This window comes from Gossypium arboreum, chromosome 6, assembly GCF_025698485.1.
Source record: "Gossypium arboreum isolate Shixiya-1 chromosome 6, ASM2569848v2, whole genome shotgun sequence".
In the NCBI taxonomy this organism is placed as follows: Eukaryota; Viridiplantae; Streptophyta; class Magnoliopsida; order Malvales; family Malvaceae; genus Gossypium; species Gossypium arboreum.
Window position 1 is genome coordinate 78,857,252 of NC_069075.1, and position 5,620 is coordinate 78,862,871.

Genomic DNA, 5,620 nt, shown 5'->3' on the forward strand with positions numbered 1-5,620 from the left:
ATAGGGATGTGTTAGGTTTGAAACAGTTTAATCACACAAATCTAAAAACTATGCAGATAACAGAGCTTGGTTAGAGTTGTTATGCAACCTGCAATTTAATCGGGTTAGGATCTAAATTGAGCATGCACATTTCAAATATGCGTCCACTAGTTGTCGTCTGGTTAGAATCACGCAGTTAATTCAGGTGCATTTCAATCACGTATGAACGAAATACAGTCCTGATTTTAATTAAAAACATGATCGATTGAGGCACAAACATTATAAGCATGAATCAAATAAATATTATTTAATCAAAGAAATCATCCTAGCTTAAATAAAATTAAGCTAACATTGTTGTTGTAACACCCCTTACCCGTATCCAAGGCTGGAACAGAGTATGAGGCATTACCAGACTTAACAATACACATAGACGAAAACCGGGCCATAAAATTTCATTTAATTCAAAACTTTTCGAACACATGCATAACAAACAAAGCTAACTATATCATCACATCAAAACATAGGACATTGCATGATTAATTAAATTTATAAACCATAATGGATAAGGACTACATCTCATGATCATATACGATAACTCAATGCAGACTGATACGTATGTTCAAAATCATAATAAAAATACATATCACAAACCAACTTTCTATACATGCCACTCACTTGATATTTCTAATATTTGAATTAATTCTCCCAAAATGATAGTTTGATAGTGTGATTTTGCCTCCGACGATCTCCAATCCCGAGCTGACCTGTCAATACTAAAGAAATGGAGAGGATGGGTAAGCTTTATGCGTAGTAAGTTCATATGAAAATAATAAGTAATTACTACCACGTTTTTCAAGATAAAACACTATAATTGTACAATTACACATGTTCAGGTTAAGCTGTGTTATCGAGTTACTGTTACTAAATCATTCATATCTGAAGCTACAAAACTCCAAATTTAGTTTCGTTAATTTTCCTTGAAACTAGATTCATATATATTTCTCCCATAAAATTTCCATAATTTTTGGTTTATCTAATTAGTACAGTTTATTCATTAAAGTTTCCCCTGTTTTAGGGTACGACTACTCTGCCCCTGTACACTACGAACCAAATTTCTCCCTGTACAGAATTTCAACAACCATTCTGTTTTTTCCCTTAAAAATAGACTCAATAAGGAACCCATTCATGTAAGGTATGACTCTTAATAATGTTTTTACAATTTATGGTGAATTTCTAAATTCAAAACAGGGGATCTCGAATTTATTCTGACACTATCTTACAAAAATTATAATATCACATAATATATAACTCTTTTGCTTCCCCTGTTTCTTTTATATGAAAATAGACTCATTAATATTTAATTCCATAATTTTTTTGAAATTTAATTCAACTTACACAATTTTTGATAAATTTTCAAAGTCATGCACTGCTGTTGTTCAACACTGTTTTACTACTAAAGTTCACTTTTACACAATTCACTTAATCCATTCCATTTTACCGAGGTTCGCTCAAATATCGAGCATATTGCTCATAAATTCAAATAAACATATACTTGCACTTGTGCATCACATAATCACTTTCACATGTATTTTCATTTAATCGATTTTCCGTTGAACTCATTGAAATAATAACAGATACACAATTGCCTGCACATTTTCCCATTTCCACACTTGTAGCCGAAGCTATCTGGTACGCATAGTAGCCTGCACATATTACTACACATGCGACCAATAATCTGGTACACTAGTAGCCTGCACTTAGTACTACACACGTGATTACAGTTTTCATGTACGCATAGTAGCCTGCACTTAGTACTACACATGCAACCAATTATCCGGTACACATAGTAGCCTGCACTTAGTACTACACACGTGACCTCACAATAGTTCATTTGTATCGTTTCTATTCCGAAGGTTCAATCGGGAAATTCCTCACTTTTCAACATTTTACTAAATTGTCTGTAATCAATTTAAATTCATAACTTACATCAAATAACCATTTGATAGGCAGCCACATTTCATATGATATCAAAATATAATAACATAAAAAGAATCGATAGATTATTTATGTACGAACTTACTCAAAGTGTCGATCTCACTATCCATAGTACCAATTGTCCATTCATAGTATAATAAGACACAACTCAAATATCAAATTAGCTTTTAAGAATTTACATAACATATATCACATATTTCATATATCACTTGTCATGTATCATCAATTTCTTGCATTTCATGTAACATTCTTTCACGTCATATTTCCACATCATAAACACCATTCCGTCAACTTTTCCAATATATTAAATCATACAATATATGCAACAATAGTAAGAAATATAATTCAAACATAACACTGCATTATTATTATCATACGAACTTACCTCAATCCAGAAACGACAATTTACCATTTTAGTCCATAACCATGTATTTTCTCGATTTAAGCTCGAATCTCAATTTCCTTCATCTATAATATCACATTTAGCCTAATAATTAGTCACACTATTCATACGGGTCCAAAAACCATATTTTTACAAATTTTCATTTTGACCCCTAAACTTTTGCACATTTGCACTTTTGTCTCAAGGTTCGGAAATTAAAATTCATCCTATTTTCTTATGTTTAATGATATGCTGATCATTTTTCCCTTCTATGGCAACATCAAATTCTCACTCTAACATGTACTTATGACTATTAGGTATTTTTACCGATTAAGCCCTTTTACTTGTTTTCACTAAAAACCGAGTAGCACAAGTTGTCTAACATAATTTAAAACCTCATATTCTATCATAAAACACCAAAATACACAAATTTCACCTATGGGTATTTTTCCAATTATGAACCCTAGGTTGAATTATTGCTAGCATAAGCTAAACCAAGTTAGCGGGACTTTAAAAACGTAAAAATCATTAAAAACGAGGCTAGAACGGACTTACAATCGAGCTTGGAAGCTTGGAAACCCTAGCCATGGAGTCTCCCTTGGTATACACGTCCATGGTGAAGAAGATGAACAAAATTGGCTTTTAATTTTGTATTTTAATTCATTTTACCCCTAAATGACCAAAATGTCATTTTTACTAAACTTTCCAAAAATTCCATCCATGTCCAATTTTTGTCCATAAACTTAGAAATTGGTCAAATTTCTATTTAAGACCTCCTAATTAATATTTCAAAGCAATTTCATACTAGAAACTTCTAGAACGCAAGTTTTGCAACTTATTCAATTAAGTCGCTAACTTCAAATTAAGCACTTTATGCATAGAATTTGTTCGCGAAATTTTCACACAATCATGCAATCATATCATAGACCTCAAAATAATCATAAAATAATTATTTCTATCTCGGATTTGTGGTCATGAAACCACTATTCCGATTAGGCCCTAATTCGGGATATTACAGTTGTAAACAAGAACAAAGAACACATAGCAAACATTTATAGATTAAATTAAAGAAAAGAAATATTAAACCCAAGTCAAAGTGGCTGTCACCCAAGACTTTGACTGATGAGGTTCCTTCGCTTCTTCACTTTGCTCCTTTGCTGATGGCTCTCCAAGGTGGCCGACCAAGGGCTCTTTAAGAGGATTTAATTGTTAAAATCTCTATGAAGAGATGATGCTAGGCGTGAGAAATGGAAAATGCTAACAGAATTGAGAGAGAAGAGAGAATGATGATGGAAAAGGGATGATGAATGAGAGAATGAAGGGGTCTTATTTATAGGTGAAGAGAGGTGGGTAGTTTGCCAAAAATAGCTGGGTTTAGTCTCTTCACACTTCTTCCATGAGTGGCCGGCCACAATTAGAGGAATTTGAGCTGATTTTTGCTTGATTTTTAAGAAATTTAAATGCCATAATAGCTTAGGACTGAGAATTGGTCAAATGTAAATCTTCAGGCAAATCTCTAATTTCTTCAACAATGCAAGGACCTTGTGTAATTAAACCAAAAACTGGGTTAAATGGACAGCCATGTGTAGCCAAATTTGGGTTGACTTGGTCTTCAATTTGGACGGTTTTTGTAATCCAACAAAGCTACCAAAACTGTCCAAAATAAATCAATAAGTTAAAGGACTAAAAATAAATTTTATCCAATTAAATAATTAATTACAACCCAAATCATTAATGAAATATTTTAAATGAATTATTAAATATAATTTTATATTTTATTATTTAATTTAATCATGCATGACCCATTTTATGTCTTAAAAATATAATATGTTCAAATAAATCTAAAATAACTCATTTCACGCATGAAAACTATATAATAAAGCATAAAATCACATTTTAATAATTTCCATATCTTAATTTCATATTTTCACATATTTCATTAATTTATTAAACAATTACTTAATTTTAACAACGATTTTAAGTAAAAGGTGATAAATTACATAGGAAAGATCCTATATATTTTTCAGTTTAAATATGTCTACAATCATACCTTAGTTTAATCCATGTATTAAACATGATTTGATCAACTACTTAACATATATGTAGCTACCATAGTTTGACATTACCAGTATATTTAAACAAACCATTACTAGTCATTCCAATGGCTAGATTACAAGCATCATTTACATTTACATGCCAATATGGCCAATATATCCTACACATGTCATTACAACCATAATTGATTTATCATATTGTAACAACATGGGCCGATAGATAGTGTGTGAGATCTCTATCGAGCTTCCTATTTACTCTAAAACAGTGAAATAAAACTAAGTAAGCATGAAAAAGTTCGTATAACATTGTACTTAACTTACCATTTATTCTATTTTGAGGTAACTATATAAGGCATAATCAATCTGTTTGATCTCAAGCCCTACACACATTCCCATTGCCCTTGTGTGTCATGTATTCCATATTAACATCAAATCATTTATGGGCTCAACAACAATCAAGTTTCCAAGCACATATGTTTTCCACAACATGTATTCATTCAACATGCATAATTCATCTCATTATTTCATGTATAATTTCATAATAGTTCATTTCGGGTTCAGATCATTTCATATCAGAACTGTGCTCATATTACTCAGAACATCAAGGTCACAATTAGTACACTTAAGGTGTACAAGTCTTTAATCAAGAATGAACATATATTTATCAAATAAATTCCATGTACAAATATCGTCATCTCATGTTTTCATATATCATATGCCATGTATCATCATTTACTTGTATTTTAGCTGGATACGTGTAATAACCCATTTCTTATCTGTATCTTTTCATATCAAGATTTTTACCCGTTGAATTTATCTGAAATATCGATGGTTACACAGGTAGTACACTCAAGGTGTACGAATCAGGATTCGTCAATTCATGTCCAATGGTACCCATAGGGTACTATATAGGAGAGTACACTCTCGAGCCACACATGTATACGACAGGATTACCAGTCCAGACTAAATCCTTTTTATGACATATGCTCAAAGAGCTTGATCTGGATTACCCATCCAGGCTAAATCCAATCTATAAGATGTGCTCGAGAGGACTCATATCAGGATTACCAATCCAGGATAAATCCTTTTCTGTAATAAGGTCAATAGGATTACTCGTCCAAGCTAAATCCCATCAGTAACAAATGTAGGACCTCATTCATTTTAGGAAATCACATATCCACCAATTTTCCATTTTATTCAACCAGGATTT